The sequence below is a fragment of the Talpa occidentalis genome, unplaced genomic scaffold (genome assembly GCF_014898055.3).
Source record: "Talpa occidentalis isolate TD23 unplaced genomic scaffold, MPIMG_talOcc4v2.1, whole genome shotgun sequence".
NCBI lineage: Eukaryota > Metazoa > Chordata > Mammalia > Eulipotyphla > Talpidae > Talpa > Talpa occidentalis.
This window is the reverse complement of record NW_026555331.1, coordinates 107,944,114-107,967,452: the sequence shown is the minus strand read 5'-3', so window position 1 is coordinate 107,967,452 and position 23,339 is coordinate 107,944,114. Positions and strand designations below refer to the sequence as shown.

Sequence of the window (23,339 nt, the reverse complement as noted above, 5' to 3'; positions counted from 1 at the left end):
AAATAGTTACTATTGTTAAATAACTTTATTAATTATGCAATAGTTATTAGTATGTAAATAATAGTAGTAGTGGCAATCAGCAGTTACCATGACCAACAACTTACATGGTACTGGGAACACATACGTTTATTTAGGCTTTAGAGTCAACTTCTGGGGTTTTTAGTTTATTCACTAAACTTAATTTTTTTTAAAGTATACATATGCATGGTATAAGACAAAAGTGCATTAAATGAAAAGTTAGTCTCTTTTCCACTATAGGTTTCTCAATTCTACTCTTCAGTGAGAAATCGTGTAAACATTTTTTTTGTATCTTTCAAGAATTATTCAAATTATTCACCTATAGGCTCCATTCTCATATTCATTGTTTTGCACAGATGAGATCAAATTATGTACAATTCTATACCTTGTTTTTTCACTTGGTTTATCCTCTCTCTTTCTTTTACACACACATACACACACACACACACACACACACATGGATGCAAAGAGACAAATTAAAATAGCTATCTCATTTTTTGGTAGTGATTAGCACTCTTTTGCAGAGAATTTGATTTTTTAAAAAAATCATGTTGAGGGGCCTCCCTGGTGGCGCAAGGGGTTAAGCACCGTGCTATGAAGCAATCTACAGCCTCTGCAGCATGAGTTCGATCCCCAGCCAGCCAGGGAGCAACCCACATGGCGCAAGCAGACCTCTCCTGACTTGCCTGCTGCTCCCCTCAGCAGTGTATTTCAGTCAATCTGCCTGTTCTGTTCCCCAATCTCTGGTGAATCCTCTCACCCCCGCATCTCTGACCTGTACACCAGCTCTTGTACGCATAAGTAAATATCTCTTTTTAAAAAAATGTTGATTTTTTAAAAATCATGTCATGTGAATATGTTCTGTAAAAATATATACAAAGCAAATATGACCCAAAAGAACTCAAGCTCAGTGACTTCAGGAAAGAACTCTGATCCTGGGGCATCCTGATCATCCCAGTGGAGAACAGAGGTGGGTGGGGAGTGTCTCATTGACGTGAGCGTGTCTGGGGCTCATGCTCTGTGATGAAAGAAGTGACTCCCACACTTCTGGCGGGTGTTGAGGTGGGTGAGAGGACACTGTGCTTGTTGGGATTGGCTTGGGGACTGACTGGGACAGAAGCAGCTGTTGGCAGGGACACCAGAGAGCAAGGGTTGCCATCTTCTACTGCAGGTCACCCAGATGACTTTCCTAGTCTTTGGTTTTTTCTCCCTCTCTACATTTCTTCCCTTCCCATCTCACCCATTGCTCCCAACTTTTCCTGGTAAAATCCTACTCTTGCTTCAAAGCCTGGTAAGAACTAACTTCATATGAGTTCTCACTATATTCTGCACACTGCTCTAAGTTCTTTACATGATTTGCTCTTTGACTCCTCACCACTACCTGTAAGGGACTGTTCTCATCCCTATTTTTCATATGAAGAAGTTTGAGGCACAGAAATGGGACCTTTACAGAGCAATGAAGCCCCGTGTTAAATTATGGCAGGGTGAGATGTGTGACCTAATAGCCATAACTGCTCTCACTTCGTCTTCCCAATTACTGCTGGATGATTGTGATTATCTCTGTTTTCACAGATGAGGAAACTGAGCCCAGAGAGGCTAAGCAACCTGCCAAAGTCACCTGGCAGAACTGGGTTTTCAATTCAACTCTCGTGATTTTTCCTTTCCCACTCACTGTTTCTGTACATACACCTTTGGTGCTAAGAGTCTTATGCTGATGGGCCCTCCACTACTGGGGTCTCCTTCTCTCCCCCAATAACAGCTATGCTTAGTATTGCTCCTGGCATGAAGCAGGCACTCATCCAACAATTGTTGCATGGTCAGTTTCTCAGTTTCTCTCAGTTTCTCTTCTATGTGAGTGCTCCTTATCTTAAATATATATCTCACTGTAATAACTTTAAAATTATATATAAAAAAGTATAAAAACCTGAGAAGGCTTAATGTTGGTATTTCACCTGGAGTTCATCAGGTTTCCTGCCTAAGGGTGTGTTTATATCCTTGTAGGAGTGCCTTTCTCTCCATGATCCTAATCTGCTAAGCAATCAGCAGATTTAATAATTTATCAGTGTCACATGTGAGCGAGTGTGAGTGTGAAGTGACTCTTGGACCAGAGAATCAGGGAATGCAGGGATTCCTGGTGCTCTTCCAGGCTGTGATGTGCTTCACTGGGCACAGTTTACACAATTCTCCTGACCAAACCCACACTTGCTAATGGGCATTTAGATCGAGTGGATCATTATGTTGGATCATTTTCCCCAAGTGTATTTTGAACATATCAAATAGACGTTATGTCCTTAGGAAGAGCATATTTGCATCTTAATATGCCTGCACTTTGATTTTTAGTCCTTTTCTTCTTTAGGACTGTGTGCCTAAGTGAGTGGTAAAGCCCAGCGTCAAACTATGGCAGTCTGTTTAAATATCACTCCTGATGACCATGAAGTGCCCCTGAAGTTTGTGTTCATGTCCAGAATGTCTGTAAGTTCTAACAGAGCCATGGCAGTGTCTAATGTACCTGTTTCTTTACATATTGCCTAGCACAGTAGCTGGCACACAGTGGACAAGCCATAAATATTGAGTGAGTGAAGAGTGGTGTCTTTAGGGAGATGAGAGAGGTTCTCGGTAAGAGTGAGATTCTGCAAAGACTCCAAGTACATTGGTTCCTCTGTTACCGAACACTGACATTTCTGTCATGTGTCAGTACTTGCAAATGACTCATGGTGTTTCTGATGGCAGAGCCTTTAGGAGGTGGCGCAGTACCCTTGGCTGTGACCTTGATTGCAGTGGATTTTGTATAGAGTCACTAAAATTAAGCCATTGCTTTGGCTTAGTGCCATTGTTCTGCTTTCAAGATTTGAGAAAATGTACAGATATAAAAATTTTTTTGCCACAGTCTGGAATTTGACTGTGAAAATGAATTTTGGTTAATTCTTCCTTTAGCTAAAGAACTTGCATGTATTAACCAAATTGCTAATTATGCTCAAAGTAATGTATGTGATTACTAAGTAACCATAATGTTCCTATTAATGGCCATTTTCTGCTTCAGTCTCTTTAAGTGTATTTATGGATCACATATGTGATCTTGTAGCATTCTTTAATTTAGTTTAATAGTTCTTTTATTGATCACTAATATAAATTTGAAGTTGTACCTAGATGTGAGTGTCATTGATGATAAAAACCCGAATGTATTATTTTTGTTTTCTGTTGCTGGAATTAATTGAAATAATATATGTGTAAAGTTCTAGCACAGAGTCAAACATATGGTAAAAGATTGCTAAGCATTTAGTCATCCACCCAATATGTGTACATCCACTTTTCCATCTGGTGATAGTGCTATTAAAAATAAGATAATTTTTAGCAGCCATATAAAGGCATTCTATTTTGTTGTGTGTTTTTTTTTTTAGGTAGGTGACATTTATTCTTAAATATTTCACGTTTCAATAATTGCTCCAGAGCTATATGACAGAGATCTGGAATCCCAGTTCGTTCTTGTCTAAGCATTTGAGAAGTTTACAATATGTGTTTTCTTTGAGAAAAAAAGTTGGCTTTGTCCATAATCATGCCTGCAGTCGTTGTCCAGGTGGAGGTAATGTGGTCTACTCTTTTGGTGAGACAGTCAAAAAGATGTTAATCCTTTCACTTGGCAATGAGTGTCTCAAACACCTGGTTAGCATCAGAGAGCATCTATATTTTAGATACTTGCCAGACAGTTGAGTCTTGACACTCCTGCAACAGTTTTCTGATTGTGGTTGACATCATTGTCAATCTAAGATACACTAGCTATCATTCCTCTACTTTCTCTGAGTTCTGCTGTTGCATCTGGCTAGCTGGCAATTTATTTTAGATTATTATAATATTTAATTTAAGTGCTCATTGGAAGTGTCTTCGGGGCCATTAGGTCTCTGATTTTGTTCCATTTGGACAGAGACCCAAATCCAACCATTGTGAGTGGAAGTGAGTGGTAGGATATGAAACCAACATCTCTTTTTAAATTTTTAAAAATTTTAATTTTGCGGTTACATTTTCACTCTTCCATATCTGCACATGTTCCTCTCATCCTCCAAGCCACCTGTGCCAGTAACCCTTGTGTCTCCCTTACCCATCCCCTTCTCCTTCCTTTCTGTTTCCTCTGGCAACCTTTAAATTCTTTCACTGGGTTCAAGATTTATTCCTGCAACATCTCCTATGCACTTGCTAGTAATGGATTGTGGGATCCATTACCTGTGTCATCTCATTTAAACCTCATGACATTTTTAAGCTCTAAGCACCCTCCTTTTCAGAGATGAGGAACCAGCAACTTCGTGTGCTTAAGTAGCTTGCCCAATGCCCTGCTTACTAACTGGAAACCAATTTTGTCTACTGCAAAATCCATACTCAAAACTTCTCTGCTGATTTGCTCCTTGCAGCATTATTTGTTGCTATTTAATATTTTATTGGTATTTATTGATATTTCCTATTTTCATGCGATAAATTCTTCCTAAACTCAGTGCCTGGAAAAAACTCTCTTCCTGTAAAGCTATAATGTGCCCTTTTATTGCATTGTGAGGGTTATTTCACTTCTCATGATTCTTTTTTTGCCTGACTGGAGAACCAGATTGAATGTTCAATTGCAATAATTCTCATCTCTGCTTTCTTGTACGATTATCTCCACCTTTCTATCTAGAATTTTCTACCACATTTTTTTTTATTTTAACTGCCTCTTAAGCTCCTAAATTATTTCTTAAAGTATGATACAACTTATGAAATCATCACAACATTTTTCAAACAGTAAAACCACTTTCCCCATCTTGGATATCAACTTAACAATGTGCAGTAGTGGGGACAGACTGAAACCATTTAAGCAATAGCTTTGTGTTCTGTCTTTACACACATGTGTATACAATGTATATGAGTGTATGGATGTGCACGGACACACAATTAGTCAGACGTTCCCTTTGATTCTCCTGGCCATGGCCTCTGTATGTCTGTTTTGGGGGAAATTAGTCTCTCTGACCCTACTCTCTATTTACCTGATCTGACCAACCACACAGTGTAATAAGGCATCCCCTCTAAAGAACTCTTTCCCTCTCACTTCTCTAACTCCCTATATGAAAGCTGTTTTAAAAGAGACATTTCTGGGCCTCCCCAGTGGCGCAGCGGTTGAGCGCTGGGTTGCGAAGCTGCCTGCAGCCTCTGCAGCGCCAATTCAATCCCCTGCTGCTCCCTGGCCACCAGAGGAGGATCCCACATGGCCACAGACCTCTCCTGCAGCCCGCTGCTCCCTTCAGCAGTGTACTTCGGTCCTTCTGCCTGCTCTGCTCCCCACTCTGGTTCTGGTGAATTCTCTCACCCTCCCGTGCTTCTGACTGTACCCAGTGCTTGTATAAATAAATAAAAATAAATCTTCAATAAATAAATAAATAAATAAAAGAGGCATTTCTAAGTATTATCCCAGTGTGTGTATATGCCTATTATATCTCTTTTGCCCATCTCTTCTTTTTAATGGTTTATTTATTTTTATACAATAGCTGGGGTACAGGCCAGAGGTGCGGGAGCGTGAGAGGATTCACCAGAGAAAGAGCGGGGAGCAGAACAGGCAGAGGATCAAAATACACCGCTGAGGGGAGCAGCGGGCGCCATAGGAGAGCTCTGCTGTGGCATGTGGGACTCTCTCTGGCCGGCCGGGAATTAAACCCGTGTTGCAGAGGCTGCGGACAGCTTCACAGCGCTGTGCTCAACCCGCTGTGCCACCGGGGAGGCTCTATCCATCTCTTTTACCCATTATAGGCCACTTAAGTTATTTTCATATTTTAGCTATTTAAATAATGCTACAGTGAACATAGGGTGCAGATATCTTTTCGAGAGAGTGTTTTTTTTTTTAAAAGATAAATACCCAGAAGTGGCATTTCTGCATTGTATATGTTTTCAAAGGAACTGATTATCTCATAAAATATATAAATATTCTTGAATCTTTTTATATTGCATACCTGAAACTAACATAATGTTCTATGTCAATTTTACCTCAATAATAATAAAAAAGAAAACAGGCCTGTTCTGTTTTGCTGAGCAGCAGCGTGATCTGAAAGAGGGGTGCTGGAACCAGGGCTGGAGAGGGGCTGCTGGTCAGGACTCTGGTCTCTTCCTCCCTCAGGCCTTACTCTATAGAATCTACCTGGAGAGGGATCTGATCTGAGCTGTGCCCACCAAATGTTATAATAAAATAGATTCTAGAAGCAGAAGAAAACGAACAACGGAAATCACTTAAGGATAATTTTTTTAAGTCATTTTCTGAATGTTGAAAGCTTTGACAATAGCTGTATGACCTTGACATTTGGTTTTGGATATCATCTTGGGTGATCTACAGTCTCCCAAGCTGTAGATGACTGTTTTAGCGGTGGGCCCTGGCAGGGTGGGAGAGTCTTTCCTCCCATACAGGGACACGTACATAGAGTAATTGTGGGTCTTCCCTGTGTGTGCCTTCAGCCTTTGCAGAGAGACTTCTTTCCCCAATTTGGGTTTCACACTTAGGCAGTGCGTAGAAATGGTGTGTGTGTGTGTGTGTGTGTCCCGAAGCATAAAGAGGCAGATGGCTTTGAAGGATGGCAGAGTGGGAGCTTCCTGAGAACAGATGTCCCTCTCAGAGTAATGCCGGCTGCCCAGTAAACCTCAGTTTTCTGGCACCCACACCCATTGCCAAAGGTCCTTCCACCCTATGAATAGGCAACCTGGAGCTCAAGTAGACAGACGAAACACAGCCCAGTTAGAAATCACAAACAAATAGAAAGGCATTTGTTTGCTCTGGATGCTGGTGACAGTTTGAAATTGATGCTTTTTGTTTGTTTATTTTCATTCTATGGCATGGTGCCTTTTACACGAGACCAGTTGCCCCATCAGCTATAAGCAGCACTAACTCTATATAGATATAAAACTCTTTCAGTTCCTTTGAGGAATTTGAAAGTTGAGTAGAAAATCTTTTCTTGCTCTTAAGAGACTGATGATTCAATTAATTCTTTCAGTGCCAAAATTGAGAGGCAATAAGAATTAAAAAAAAATTCTTGGTACAAAATTAGGAATGTAATATGATAATTATGTTACAATTTTAAACATAATTTAGAAAATGTTTTATTATTAGGTGGATTTAAATTCAGAGCTGGAAAAAAATGTTGGAGAAATAGTCCCTACTGAGGAACAAGGCTTCTGGGCACTAAATGTGTGGTAGAGATTGAACTGTTGCAGATTGGTATCTAAATCTATATTTAACAAAGAAGATCTCCAGTAAATATTTTACAAAGAAGATCTCTAATCAAGAGGGGCCTTGTTGTTCTTTTCTGTCCCCTTCTTTTCCCATTTTATTTAAGGAGCTCCCCACCACTGCCAGGAGCTACCCCTATAATTAAAGGGAATTCAGGGTTACTCTTGTGGGGGGAGAAAAACCTACCTTTCTGAATAAGAAAAAAAAATATCCAAAATAGTATGTAGACAGAAGAATTATCCATAAAATGAGCAATGAGTGGGCCTCCCCCATAGCGCAGTGGTTGAGTGCTGGGCTGCAAAGCTGCCCGCAAGCCTCTGCAGCACCGGTTCGATCCCCGGCCACCGGCGAGGGTCCCACATGGCGTGCAGACCCCTCCTGCTGCACCCGCTACTCCCTTCAGCAGTGTACTTGGGTCCTTCTGCCTGTTCTGTTCCCTGCTCTGGCTCTGGTGAATTCTTTCACCCTCCCGTGCTTCTGACTGTACCTAGTGCTTGTATAAATAAATAAATAAATCTTAAAATAAAATAAAATGAGCAAAGATCATCTGGGATTATTTGGACTTCTTTCCAGGATGGTCCTGTTTTTGGGTATGGTGTGAAAAGCATTTCTGGAGAGCCTTGTCATAATCCAGCCAATCCTGACAATGTGGGTTTTTTTTTCCCATGGTGAAGACCCAGATCATTACCAATTGGCTCTTGCTACATTTTAATTGGGACAAAAGATTTTATTGCAACATGAACTTGTTGGTAAATAAGCTTTTGCTTGTATCTGCTGCTATGGTTTCACAAACCAGTTAAGAATAATGATTAGCCATTTCTAACAAGTTTAAGTTACTCTTCCTGAATTTACATAAAGCCGTGAAGCTTAGGTTCAATTCACTTCTTTTGTAGGTGTACCTTCACCTTCTGGGGATTCTGAAGATCCCTGACTTACAGTGGTTGGGCCTGTGAAAATGGCTGGAGGAGAGCAGAAACAGTTCGCCAGGCTACTCCTGTTCTATCCAGGCTGTCAGGAGCTCAGTCTTAACAGTCAGTAGAGCTCAAGGAATGCCATGAAGTACATAATCTCATTTGAATTTGGCAATCTTGGGGTGAACAAGGAAAATTTGGCAGTTCGCCCTTATCAGACCATAAAACAGAGCTTAGAAGGTCTCCCAGCTCTTACAGCAAACCTGCTTTCAAAGTCAGTATTTTGATTCCAAGCTCAGTGATTTTTCCATTAAGCACATTAGGACTCAAAACTGGTACTTTCTGATCTGAAATGCTTCTCGATTTTGAATATTTTAAAAATTTTCCTTCTTTTTATGATAAGAATGGTTTAGATAATATTACATACATATTCAGATGAGAAAACTGAAGCATGAGAAAATGTGAGGCTTACTGAAGGTCATAAAATTAGACACCAGGAGAATGGTGGCTGTTTCTGCAACATTGCGATTGATTGCTGTTTGCGTTTGCATCAGTCTCCTCAGTCTTTGGGCAGGTGTCACTGCTTGTGAGACTGGGGTATCAAAACAACAGCAATTCAGGAATATTATAGAATTTCCACTTTCTTAGTTTCTATTCCTTGGGGGTTAATGGCATATCCTGCCTTCTATCCAGGGCAATTGTTTTATACTGATAAGTGGGAGTATATGCTTTTAAAACCATGAATACTGCTTAAAAAGGGAAAAACTCGTGACTATTGCTTTTCGTTGATGTTTCAAAATGATCCTTTTCATGTATCATTTTCTCTTGACTGATGATGAAAAGACCTGTCAAAGGCATGAGTGAGTTAGTGTAAACTTCAGGACCATAGCTCAGGCCTCATAATTTTCTGTTCCATTCTTTTTTTGCTCTGTTTCATCCTTTGGATATGTTGGGATTCAAACTCTTTGTTGTTTAATGTTTCTTACTCTTTTGCAAGATTTTGTGAAATTCCCACTCTAAAATTTTTCTTTCAATTTCCCTGATCCAAAGCTTTTATATGTATAACCTACTGTATTATATAGTAGGAAACAAATTAGACTCAGGAACATTATCCATACATCCTTCTGATTTCTAGTTGATCAGTTCGGAGATCTGAAATTGTCCTGGGCTGTATACCTCTGTCGTTTTTCCTAAATTATAGTTACAAATACCTGCCAACCAGGGTCTTCTGCACTCTTGTTTGCCCTCTTCCCCTCAAAGTTGTTCTTTTGCATATCTCAGAATATCTCTAAATCAACAACTGAAGTGTTAGCCTGGAAAGCAGTGGTTATCCATTGGGTTAAACATTCTTATTAAATGATCAGGAACTATTGTATTATAGTTCAAATAAAGTCACAGCTCTTTTCTATCTCAGACATAGCTAAGATATTTCACAGCCTGTCTTATCTCAGTGTGAAACCACTTAAATATTAATCAGTATATATTGCTGTGGTTTAGAAGGCACCAAAGGCATAATTATTAGATAAGCAAAGTCATTATAAGAAGTATTCCTCGAGCACCGGCATAAATGAATCAGAATTTAGATGCTGGAGACATTACTCTGCAGGTGCTGATTGTATGGTATATGGCTTAGAGATCAAAACTTCATTTATTATAGATAAAAGGCCACTGTAGAATGGGAAAAGTTGATTATAATTGATATTTATATGGGGTCCTCTGCCCAAGAATCTGATAAATGCTAGCCAGACATCATTGTCATCTCTGGGTGGCAATCAACAAAAGGATTCAGCTTATGTTTGCTTAGAAGAGACATGCTTAGTAATATCGGTGCCATAATATTTAGAAACTATATAATCTACATAGTGGCAGTGTAACCATTTACTCTGTCCTGCTATCCAATCATTGGAATATAGATCCCTGCAGTCACTCTGACGTGCCTGACATGCAGGCCCTGGGCTTCCTCCTGGGCTCTTCCTTGGCCTTCTCTGTGCCTTTTCACAGGCCTCACCTTCCAATGAATGAAAAATAAGCACATCAAGGGAACTCAAGCTTTCCTGTTTTGTGTTCCTGCTGAGACCTCAGTGCCACTTCTCTGCCTCCCAGTGAATTCCCCGGAGTTGTTTGGGAGTTGCTGGGGTCATCTCATATGTGGTCATGAACTAGTTCTCCCATGGTTTTCCTTTCTGAATGCTTCCTTCCCTGATGTCCAAGATGCTTGGAAGCACTGGGTTCTAGTATCTTGCTCATCCTTACTCCTGTGGCTGATAACCCTCCTTTTCTTGAAAGCAAACAGCTTATAGTTCCAATGGTATTATTACCCCTCAGGTGCCACTGGGCTAAGCCACGTGTTGTCTGTGCATACATGAGAAGGGTTTCTTTTCACATGCTCACATGTGAAATGTTACTACAGCCTCTGTCCATAATGCTCCTCTCCTCTGGGCTCAGGCCTCGTGTGTGGGACCCCACTGGGTCATTCTCTTTTCGTTCACCCTGACCCTGTGGTGCCTTGTGGATTGACTTATAGAAACAGTTGCCTCCAGGCTGTCTCCTTTTGCCTTTTCATACTAACCCAGAGATATGGAACCAACTAGGAACCCCCCCTTAACATGTTGCCAGCCATTAAAATGATGGCTTTTGACTGTGAGAAGGAATGCTATGATTCACACTGCAGTGGCCTGGGAACAGAGTGGTGACAAGAATGGTATTGGTAGAAAAGGAAATAGGCTCTTTCAGCATAGTGCTTGGAGCTGGTGGAAAATAACCCAATATTCAATCAAATTCTTACATTCACTGGACCACGTGCTTATTATTTACATGTACATATATACATGTATGTATACACGCACTCATGTGTACACATGTGCACATACCACATGGTTTTCGCTGAATTCTTTTTCCTCAGCCCTATAGGTTTGACTGGCAACAGGTTCCAAAAAGGTTCAAAAAGCAAAGGGAGGAATTGAAGGGAGCCAGTATTTACTGAGTCCTGCTCTGTGGCAGACACTGTGGAGGTGTGCTCCATATGTACCTGACTTAATCCTCACTGCCATTCCTACATTGGGGGTAAAGACTGGAAGAGAGAACAAAATTTGTCATTGGCCACAAAGTTAGTAGTTGGTGAATATGAGATTCTGCCCTCCCTTCTTTCCTTGGTGCAGTGCAAGAGCTCCAGACACCCCACTTAACTGTACCCACAGCCCTTTTTCCAGTCTTTGCCTCAGAGGCCCTAACTTCATTTACTTCATTAGAATCAGGACTCCAGGCCTTTGTATTTGATCATTGGCCATAGATTTTCCCCTCTGGTGAGGTTGTTTGATATGTTGACCATAATGTCTGCTGTAATAAACTTGTGAGGCCTACTTAGCCTGGAGATGTAGCACTATTAAATATCAATTAAATGTCTTACAAATAAACTTTTAATATGTAATACCTATTCAAATTATAGATAATAAATTAACTTTGAAAATGTGTAAGTTGGTTGGTTGTTAATAGCATTAATTTAGTTAAATTTATTAAAAAATTAAAGTATTCCATCAGTGTCCGCTACTCTCTCTCGGTGAAGTGAGAGGACTCTTGGAGCTGGGAGCCTCATCGCCATCCAGAGGCAGCTCCCAGTTGCTGGCAAAGTCATTCAGGAGGCTCTTCTGTAGGAGGAGAAAATTGTAGTGACTTAAACATGAAATAAACATCATCGTAAGATCACAGTGACATATTGAATTTTTAAGTGTAATTTTAATTTACATTACTTTTCTCCTGCATCTTGCTGCTCTAAGTGAATCTCCAGCAGAGGGATAATTTAATTTTGAAGTTGAATTTAATTCACTTGTCAGATTCACTAGAGCAGTTAATTTCTCTTCATACATAGTAGAATTCAAGTAAATTTGTATGAATTTAAGTTGTAAAAAAGCATCTTTTGCTGGTGCAACTATGACTGTTACTTCCATAATTCTCAAAATCAATGAAATATCAAGGATGTTTCTTTTTCCATCTAACTTTAACTTAGAACTGGGGACTTGGTTTAGTATTCTCTTCTTCTGGGACCTCTTCCTTTACCCCTTTCCACCAACCACACCCTCCTGTGTGCTCTGTTAGGACCCCATACTAATACCTGTCACCTTCCCATCCACACACACTGTAGTTGGCTTTCTCGTCTGGTTTCCCCCACCAGACTGAAAATCCATGTAGGAGGGTTTGCTTCCTTGAGTCCATTAACAGTGGCTAATCTTCAACAAATGGCTACTGAATAATTGAATCAATGAATGCCTAAAGTTTTACTTTTTATTAAAGAAAGCAAAGCTCAGACATGGTAGATAATTCAACATGATAAATAGGTGACAGAGCAGGCAGAAAAAGGAGCCACCTAGAGGAAGGTTCAAGGTACACCCATAGCTGGTATCTGGAGACATCAAGGCCAGAAGGAAAGCTGGCCGATCAGGGACAACTACAGCTGTAATGGAAAGGGGAACAGGAAGAAAAATTTTCTATGTAAATAAAAAGACAAATGGAAAAGGAAATACTGGGTAAAAATTTTAGTGGAGGGTGTATATGTTATATGTAATATATAATGTATGTATGTATTATAGGAAAATCTGATATGCCTGTTTATGGAGATGGTCTTAGTTTGATAGTGGGGAATAATTTGAAATACCTACCTGGTTATAGTTTATGACAGCAGCACACAGTTATTGGACACTTGTGCTTCTCGTGAACTACTTACTGGGTTGGGAAGAGTCATAAAAATTTGTACCATTCTATCCTTCATTTTAAGGAGATTTTAGCCAAAAAAAGGGGTCACAACTGGAACAGAGAGAAAGATAAAGCAGAGTGAGAAAAATACCTTAAGTAAAGTCCAAAATTATAGCAATAACAATAATAAATAGAGGCTCAAATGTTGGAAGGAACTGTGTGCAGAAATATGTTAAAGCAGATTCTTAGAGGATAGACTAAATTTCAATATGTAAACATGGAACAGTGAAAAGGCACCTAAAGTGAAGTCATCTTGTGTGTTGCTTTGATTATTTATTTGTATTCTATTACATGCACCTATTTATTTGAATTATATTACATATACATATGTATAATTGACTTACAGATGTTGACATTTTTACTTGATCAGTCATGCTTCTTGGTGGGAAACCAGTGGCAGGCCCTAGGATTTAACTCAGGGCCCCTTAGTGAAGCTGCACTTTACAGAAGTGTAGACAGGCTTAGAGATTCTAAGACAATGGAGAGGTGCCTAGGAACTGACCACAGTGGGAAGCTATCTCTACCTGGGCCTTATGGAACATGGGAGGGAAGAGTTAATTGGGGTTGGACTGGATAGAGCTGTATGAAAGGAACCACCCCACCTGCCATTGTAACGCACATCCACCTGCCAGAGTAATGCACATCCCACCTGTCAGAGTAATGCACCACCTGCCAGAGTAACCACCCCACCTGCCAGAGTAATGCACATCCATAGGTCCTTGGAGCCATGGAGAAAAAGGTGGCTGATGGATCTGACTTGGCAGAATAATCAACACAGATACGTGGCATTTGCTACTAACTTCAGCTTTATACTGAAAGTTCATTGTAGAATTGTTCACATCAATAAATTCAGTTAAAGATAGCCCTATATTCAATGGAATTTTATTACTGAAGGAACCTCTTTTAAGTCTACTTTGTTTGCTAATGAGATGATAACATTTTTCTCTAGAAAAATACATTGTAATGAAACTCAAAACCCTGCCCCTTCATTTCACCCAGGTACTTTGCAGAATTAGGAATTAAGAGAACAAAGCCCTGTGAGAAAATTCTATTGATAGCTAGAGACATTTTCTTAGTTTCCAAAAACGTTATTATTCCTTTAGGTCTGGGTGTAGTTTTCTACACACCCAAACATTTTCAAAGGTAATTTCTGAAGTTTCAGCTCTCAGTAATATCTTCCACTGCTTTTGAGAAGGAACTGAGGAGGGATTTAGTTTATAGACATTCTGGAAGAGGAAGGCTGAGCAAGATGAGCTCAACTGGGTGGAACCATCTCATCCTAGTTCGCAAGGTCACTGGGAATAAAAACTTTGTCTCGCACATTCATTTGTATCTCTCTGTTTATTCTTTATTAATCTCCTCAAGAATCTTTAGTTTATTAAGAACTGGTTGTTTCCTTAGCAGGGGTTTCCTGATAAACAATTTAAAATTTCCTCTTTTTCAAAAGTCTACTCTACACAATAAATAAATACATAAATGAATAAATAAATAAAGGAAATATCTAGTAGCTTAATCCCAGCCTTCCAAGAATGTTTTCTTCCATACAACTGCTTCAGGAACAGACCAAGTAAAATTTAAAGAGTTCTGACTATTATATTCCTTTGATTTAATTAGCCTTGACATTAAATTATATAGGTTTGGAGTTTGTGTTAACACAGATGCATTTCTTCCTAGTTTGTTTTTTTTTTTTATTTTTTTATTTTTTTTTTATTTTTTTTTTTTAAAGATTTATTTACTTATTTTATTTTATTTATTTATACAAGCACTGGGTACAGTCAGAAGCGCGGGAGGGTGAGAGAATTCACCAGAGCCAGAGCGGGGAGCAGAGCAGGCAGAAGGACCAGAGTACACTGCTGAGGGGAGCAGCGGGCGGCAGGAGAGGTCTGGGCGCCATGTGGGACCCTCCTCAGGTGGCCGGGGAACAGCTGGGGATCGAACCGGCGCTGCAGAGGCTGCGGGCAGCTTCGCAACCCAGCGCTCAACCGCTGCGCCACTGGGGAGGCCCCCTAGTTTGTTTTTTTTTTTAATTGGAAGTTCATCTAAGTGTTAAAGTCATTTGGTCATGTTCAAAAACTCTTCATCTTTATCCTTCCCCTTCTTCCAGTTAGTTTTGAGGGCTGCTGCAACAAATTACCATATACTTGGTGGTTTAAACAATAAAATCTTATTCTCTCACAGTTTTGTTGACTGAAAGTCCAGAATCAACGTGTCAGTAGGCCACGCTCTATCTGATGACTCTAGGGAAAAATCTTTCCTTGCCTCTTCCAGGTTCTGGTGGCTCCCACATTCCTTCATTTAAGGCTCCATCCCTCCAAACTCTGTCTCAGTTTTCACTTGGTCCTCTCTCCTTATAACCTCACCAGTCATTGTGTTTAGGACACACCCTATCCAGTATGATCTCATCTTGATCCTTAACTATTCACATCTGCAAAGATCCTACCAAATAAGGTCACTGTAGTAGGTAGAATACTATCCCCCTAGAATTCATGTTTACCTGAAACATCAGAATGTGACTTTATTTGGAAGTAGTCTTTGCATTTGTAATCAGTCAAAATGAGATCTTATTAGATTAGTGGAGTCCTAAATCCAATAACTTATTAGAAGGGGAGAGGATACTGAGAAAAGACATGTGAAGTAGGAAGATAAGAGTGAAATAACACAACTACAAGTCAAAGAACATGAAGGGTTTGTGGATTCTCTAGAAGCTAGCAAGAGACAGATCCTCAGTGGCATCTGTAGCTGGGCAAGACAGAGGTGAGCAGGGACTGACAGATAGACTTGGTCTGAGCAAGGAAAAGGAAGTCATAGGATGTCTTGACTTAAGATGAGAAAAAGGAGTGATCTCAGGTAGCAATAGTATACACTTTATATGAATGACTCATTCACCCAGATTTAAGCACTTTTAGATAAATGAACTTTAGTTAGCCCTTAAGACTACCTTGTCATGAGGGGAGTTGGCCAGTGCTGGCCTACCTCTTCCAGGTTCTGGTGGCTCCAGAACCTGCCTACCTGTCATCTGTCATACAAATGAGGAGCAAGCTCCTATGGGAAGGCATGGGAACTCAGTTCAGCTTTAGTTTTATTTTGGAAATCCCAAGTTCAAAATTCTTTCTGGGGGGGAGTTGATCATAAATTAATTTATTCCATTGTATCATTGCAATTTAAAAAATGTGGCCAGCACCCTTTTGTACTTGATGGAACAAAGAGAATCTTAAGAAAGCTCTTCCTTTTCAGTGAGGATGGGTATCATTTCATCACTGTTGTATGCACATGGACTAGTGTTCTCCCAGGCTTTTTCTCTGGACTGAAAAATCCTTCCCCAGAAGAGAAATGTTTTGCTCTCATGGTTTGATGGTGCCTCAACAGCAGTCTTCCTCAGTCTTCCTGCATTTTTTCTTTAAGCACTGGTTTCGCTACATTTCTCCTCCAGTAATTTGTAAAAGTTATCTTTCTTTCAGAGGAGGCCAGGAATGGACCTGGGGTAGGAAGTCCAATGAACAGTTGTTCTGAAGGATGATGTCTTGTTAATGTCTTATGTTTCCCATCTGTGGCTTCCATATTGCAATTTGTTTATTCACTAGAATTTTTTCAGAGAGAAAAAGAGGTTTTATTCATTTGTGTCAGCATCCAATTTAATAGCCCATGTATTTTATAAATGGATATTATAGACAATCCACAAACTCAGTCAGTTTTTAAAAGATCATTGCACCAGAGGTGACTTCTCAAAAATTATTTGCTGCACCTAGACTGGTCAGTCCCTAAATCTTTTAGGCAGGACAAACCGCATTATTTGTGGGATACAGTGCAATATAAAAATGTGTGTCCTCTTGTTCAAAAATTATTAAGTATTTCCAGATGGTGACATCAGAGCATTAAATCAAGCGTGGGGACCCGCTGAGCGCAGGTCAGTGAATCTGGCCCTGCTTCCAGGACAATGACCCAGAATGAGGCAGTGGAGGGAGGGTCCGGGTGGCGTCGGTGGGTCAGAGGTGTTAGAGGCCACTTACAGGAACAAGCAAAAGGAAAAAAATGGTTGGGGCAGAGACAGGGATATAAAGAGTTGGGGTAGACAGTAAAAGGGGGTGGAGGAGAGATTGGAGATTTGGGAGAGAAGGGGAGGAAAGCGGGCAGGTCCTCTGACGCAGTTTGCCCATGTTTCTTTCAAAGTTGTTGCCCGTGTTGTCTTTTTCTTTAGAATCTTCACACCATCTCTCAACCTGAGTACCACCTTTTCTTCCTTGAAGAGTCAGTGCAGAGCTCCCCCTCATGAAGACTTTTCCTGAATTCCCAGGCTGCATGTGGGAAAACAAGATGCTTTTAAGGCAGTGCAGATAATTCAGTGTCTACACTTGGCTTTCAGTCACACCTGTCCTTAGCAAGACCTTTCCTCTTACCCACCTTCCCACTTTCATGCTGTTTCATCCTCAGTGCTTGTGCTTCTCCAACCTGGGAAACAGACTCTGGAGGGAGGTCATTCCTTTTTTTTTCCAGTGCAGCCAGATATTACCTTCCTTACAGTTCTTATCAATTGACTTAAAGTGCCATCCGGTCAGGCTGTGTGTCTGTGTTTTTCATTCTCTGCCTCCAGCACCTACCATTGTGCTGTCTGGGGCATGATCGAACACCCTAGACAATTACTGCTGGCTTACTGTTACATTTAGTATTCTAGGCTTCCAGTTAATTTTCCATATGCTGGTAACCATGTCGTCTTTCTATCCAAATTCCCAGTGAATGAATGATTGGCTAATTCATTGATAAGCGCCACTAGAATTTGAATGTGGGTTAAATGTACTTGCCCCCTCAAGGGTGAAAGTATTGCCCAGCGATGCAGCAAGGTGGAAGGTCGGAGGGGAAAGGCGTTTATGGAACAATCATTCTCAACTGTATCTGTGCACCGGGTCACCTCGGGAGCTTTTAGGAATCCCAGTGTCTGGTCTACGTCTCAGACCTCTTAATAAGAAACTCAGGTATCAATGCCTCCGGTTGAGCGCTGGCTGTGAAGCTGCCCGCAGCCTCTGCAGCACCGGTTCTATCCCCGGTTGCCGGCGAGGGTCCCACATGGCGCGCAGACCTCTCCTGCCGCCCGCTGCTCCTCTCAGCAGTGTACTTCGTCAGTCTGCCTGTTCTGTTCCCCACTCTAGCTCTGGTGAATCCTCTCACCCTCCTGCACTTCTGACTGTACCCAGTGCTTGTATAAATAAATAAAAATAAAAAAAGAGAAACTCAGGTATCAAGATTTCTTAAAACTCCTCATGTGATTCAAACATAAAGCCAAATTGGGGAAGCACTGGGTACTGACAAGGACTCTGCTCTCTCCAGGGAAGAGGAGCTAAAATTTCATCTGATGTGAGGATTCAGTGAGACAGCATGTGCAAAACACTTCACAAAGCTTAGTATTCAACAGCTCACTACTCATTATTTTGTTCTTTATCTAAGTATATTCTGTGCCCTTTCTATGTGTGCAGTCATGTGTCCTCTTGCCCTGTTAGGTAGGTCTTGTCATTTCTCTATAGATACGACAACAGAGTTCAGAAAGGTTTCATAACTTGCTCAAGGTCTCTTAGCTGGGTGGTGACACAGGTCAGTCTATTCCAAGCTTACAGATTTCTGTGACAAATTCTGCCATTCAAATTAATAATCCTCAATTAAAGTTTTCATAGAGAGTTTTATATAACAGTTTTTAAAGTATTATATAGGCATTGAATTCCTCCTTCAACTAATTCGGTTGGCTTAACCACTCACTGCCGATTGAAGGATTGTTTACAAAGTATCAACCAGCTTTTCTTTTACTTTCTTTATACTTTTCTGCATAGTTTGGTCAATTTTCTGTATAGTTTGGTCACCAGTTCTATATAGTTAGGTCACTAATTTTTGAAGCATCTTTCTGTCTGGTTCAATCACTGATTCTTACCAGTGTTATTTCTTTAGAACTATTCATTGCCCATTGGGATAGCCATTTGCTGGGGGTGAAGTTTACCTAAAAGGAGGAGGCAAAGTGGAAGGGCAAAAATAGAAAATAAAAGCAGGAGTTGAGGCTTATTGAAGTAGCCAGGAGAGAAGGCATTGTATCTGTGAGGTGGGGTGGGGCAGAAGAGAGAAAGAGTGCATGAGGTGTGTGCAGGGTGAAGTGTGCTACCCATGGGAATGCAGAGAAGTTCTGGGAACCTCAGCCTAGAGTCACTCAGTTTTTGTTTAGTTAGTATTACAACCAAAATCAATAAGATATTGGAAGATAAATTAGAGGGCTTTCTCATGTGAAATTAGCTCTCATGTTTTGTGAAGGAAGTAAGAAGGCTTTTGCACATCACTTTGGGACATTAGGGTTCTGTGCATTGGTAGCAATGTTCTTCACCTCAAACTATAGTGCCTTTGAATCTTATATCACTTTTCAAGAACACTCGTTTTATTGCCAAATAACAATAAAATATTTTGGGGGTACGAGCTGTGACTGTAAATGGTATTCATGTTTCAGGGCATTTGGCTTTGTCCTAAGTTTTTTGAGGTGTGTTAGGAAATCATCCATAAACTACTTTAAGCAAAGCCTCTCTCTGTATCTCCCTCCTCTGGACACCACCCCCGCTCCGCACCTCCCGTGCCGAGGCTGGCTCACATTTCCTTTTGCTTTTTGATTATTTATCATTTGGGGAAATCCGAATGCACCTCAGAGGGTGCAGACATAAAAATATTCACTGTATCCATGTTTGAATTTGTGTACTAGGAGCAATTGGGAGATGGTTCAATCATTGCTTTGCCCTAGGGTAGTTTGTACTTTGATTTGAAGACAGTGTGAGAAGGACAGTTACAGGAAGAGGGGAATAGATTTGGAATATTTTAATTGCTATTCTAGTACATGTCAATATGACATGATCTGCAAAAGGAATTTTCTTTAAAGAATGTAACTCTACACCACTGACATTTTGTTCTCCCAAAGGGGTGTGAAATAATGTGGATTTCCATTTTCTCAGGTGGTAGGTTTTACATAAATTATTTTGGATGGTGCTGTGTATGGAAAGATGAACTAAGTGGTGAGTCTGAATATGTGTCAATTTTTGCAGTTTTCTCTAAGTCCCCAAATGTTGCATAAAAGTCTTCTGAATTGTGTCTTTATTTCTATCTTTTCACTTTGAATTTTTTTTCTTTAAAGGTTTGTTTATTTATTTATACAAGCACTGGGTACAGTCAGAAGCGCGGGAGGGTGAAAGAATTCACCAGAGCCAGAGCGGGGAACAGAACAGGCAGACTGACGAAGTACACTGCTGAGGGGAGCAGCAGGTGCTGCAGGAGAGGTCTGCATGCCATGTGGGACCCTCGCTGGCAGCAGGGGATCAAACCGGTGCTGCAGAAGCTGTGGGCAGCTTATAAGCCCAGTGCTCAACCGCTGCGCTGCCAGGGGAGGCCCTCACTTTGAATTTTTTTTAAATATTTATTTATTTACACAAGATCTGGGGTACAGGCCAGAGATGTGGGGGGATGAGAGGATTCACTAGACTCAGAGTGGGGAGCAGAACAGGCGGATCTACTGAAATACACTGCTGAGGGGAGCAGTGGGCGAGACAGGAGAGGTCTGCCACGCTATGTGGGTATCTTCCTGGCCGGCCGGGAATCGAACCCACGCTGCAGAGGCTGCAGACAGCTTCATAGTGCTGCGCTCAACCTGCTGCGCCACTGGGGAGACCCTCACTTTGAATTTTTTCAAACATAAAAGGAAGATGAAAGTTTGGTGTAATGACTACCTTATACCCACCACCTAGATTCAACCAATGTTATAGGAAGTTGGTTCTTGACAACGGTTAGCCAATTTTTTGGTGTTATTGTTGGTCCCCCTTCAAAATCTGTTGGTATTGGCTTGTTGCAATTTTCCAAATTAAGAGGGACCCATTGACTTCTACCAATATGCAAAATTAAAAAAAAAAAAACACAGAATTTCTGTATTAGTGTTTTTGATGACGCTAAGTTGTAACACCTATTGATTCCAGTGAGGTCTCCCTGTTTTTTTGTGAATTTTATTTATCTTCATTCTTTCACATTCTTTTTTATAGGTTACTGTGTGTAGTGGCAGGAATGGGCACTGGGCATGTTTTCTATGACCCGAGCAGATGGGGTAAAGGAGAATGTCTTGAAGCCCTCAGTGGCTTTTGCAGACTTTTATTGAATTTACCAGGTACGCAGCAGGCAGTGGGACTGGGGAGTCAGGAGGCTGGCAGGCCTCCCAGCCCCAGCAAGTCTTCACTCTTTCTGGGCTCTCTGGTGTTCTCTCATGGCCTCTGCTTCTCCGCTCCTTTCTCTCTGCTATTCCATTCTCTCTTTCGTTCTACTCCTCTGTTCATTCGGCTGGCATCTCCGTGACGCCACCATTATAAGACCAGTCTCTCAGCCCAGGTGAATCCCATCTACATATGCTCACACCCTATTCCACGTGCCTGCTATCGGGCATGCATTCAGGACCGCAGATCCATCATCTATCCTAATGGCAGGAGGGCAGAAAAGCCTGATATCATTTACTTACCCTACACTGTGAGTTGACTTTATGTCTAATAGATCACAGGAATTTAACATTAAATTCCTGTTACATAATTTACCACAGCCACTCCCAGAACCAAACCATCAATAAAAATTGTAGAGAATTGTTTTTTTCATTCTTTGAATTAATATTGAGGTGTTCGTTGAGAGAAGAAATATCTGGAAAGCAGGAGCCTCAGTGAGACCTCTGCTGGCTGTGCCACCTGCTAGGGAGCTGTGCCCGAGTGCAGCCTTATCAGGGGTCAAGTCGAGAACCATTCCCTGGGCTACCTTTGGTTCCAGGGAGGAGACACTCTTTTTTTGTAAGATTTATTTATTTTATATAAGAACCGGGGTACAGGCCAGATGCATGGGAGAGTGAGAGGATTCACCAGAGACAGAATGGGGAACAGAACAGGCAGACTGACGAAATACACTGCTGAGGGGAGCAGCGGGCAAGACAGGAGAGGCCTGCCGCGCCATGTGGGACCCTCGCCGGCTGGCCAGGATCGAACCAGCACTGCAGAGGCTGCGGACAACTTTACGGCGCTGCGCTCAACCTCCTGCGCCACCAGGGGAGGCCCAGTGAGGAGACACTTACCCTCCATGTAATTCTGTTTGGATATTTGCGTGTGGAAAGAACAATGCTCTACTCTACATTTCTGGTGGAACAGTGAATGAATTATGTTGTGCAGCTAGGAAGGGGGTTCTTGGAGGCAACAGAGTAGGCTATTTTTAAGGCACTGACACAAACTATAATATAATTGAGATGGCTGTTTCAATAGAACACTTAGAAAAATGTCTCACCCATAAAATGTGCTCAGAAAATGTTCTTTTCTTGCTTCCAAGACATCAATATCATCTGTAAGATATGAAACTTTTTTTTTCCTGTTGCATATAAAACTTTCCAGATTGCTTGGATGTCATCACAAGATATAATATATGCAGATTAATACTTGTTTTCTTTTATGTATATTGACACATGCAATATGTATGTATATCATCTACTTAAGCTAAGAGAGTAGGTGTGGCTGTCTACAAAATGTGATTACAGACAGACATACTTTTAAAGCTAAAACAGTGATAAAATTTTGTCAACTCTATATCATCGTTTGTAGTTTTTATTCTTAATGAGTAAAAACATTCATCCAAATTCAGGGGAAAGAATTGCTTTAGACTGATATATCTATTGAAACATTTCAGTAGAAAGCAAATTAATTGGATTTTAACTTTTATTAGCAAGAGTTTTATAATTTGGATATATGAAATGGATCAATTGAGGATAAGTGATGTGTTATATTGTTAAAATGTGCTTATAACCTTATCTACTACATTTCAATTATCTGTAAATTCCTAGGTATATAAATGTAAGAAAGCAGAATTTAAGATTAAAAATTTCTTATTGTACTTTCGGTCCCCAGGTTTATGTAAATGATTATTTATAATGTCAACATTCTTGGTTATAGTTTGACATTATTATTATAATGTTGAGTTACTAGATATAGACAAGATGGTATGTAGTCTAAAAAAAACTTTAGATTTAGTATTTTTGACATTGAATATTCTTATAGAGCAGGAGAAAGACTTTAATAATCGAAGTCAGTATTCAATGTGATAGGTAGAAAATGTTCTTTCTCCTCCAAGGTGTCCACATTATAGTCCCTGAAAATGTAACATGTAAATATGCCACCATATGTATTTTTAACATGTAATGCATTTAGAATAGGATAAAATACTTTAAGAATTAAATTCTTAATGTAGGTAGAAAATGCCTCCCCGCCCCCCCCCCCCGTCCCTAAACACACACTGCAAATTGTCCAAATCCTTGTCCCTGGAATCTGAATATGTCACATTATCTGCAAAAGACAATTTGTAGACCATGTAAGTTCAGGATCTTGAGATGGGAAGATGGCCCTATGTTATCCAGTTGTGCTCAGTGT

General features: G+C 40.6%; 1 protein-coding gene and 1 long non-coding RNA gene across 9 annotated transcripts in view; one reads left to right on the top strand and one right to left on the bottom strand.

The window, feature by feature from the left end:
- Nucleotides 1-23,339, top strand: part of PDE1C (phosphodiesterase 1C) — a 417,006-nt gene that overhangs the window by 229,205 nt on the left and 164,462 nt on the right. The gene's annotated exons all lie outside the window — the stretch shown is intronic.
- LOC129145330 (uncharacterized) lies at nucleotides 11,696-15,208 on the bottom strand. The gene is made up of 3 exons (XR_008550785.1): nucleotides 15,077-15,208; nucleotides 12,807-12,951; nucleotides 11,696-11,798 (listed from the first exon to the last, which is right to left on the bottom strand). It is a non-coding gene; the product is annotated as an uncharacterized LOC129145330 (long non-coding RNA).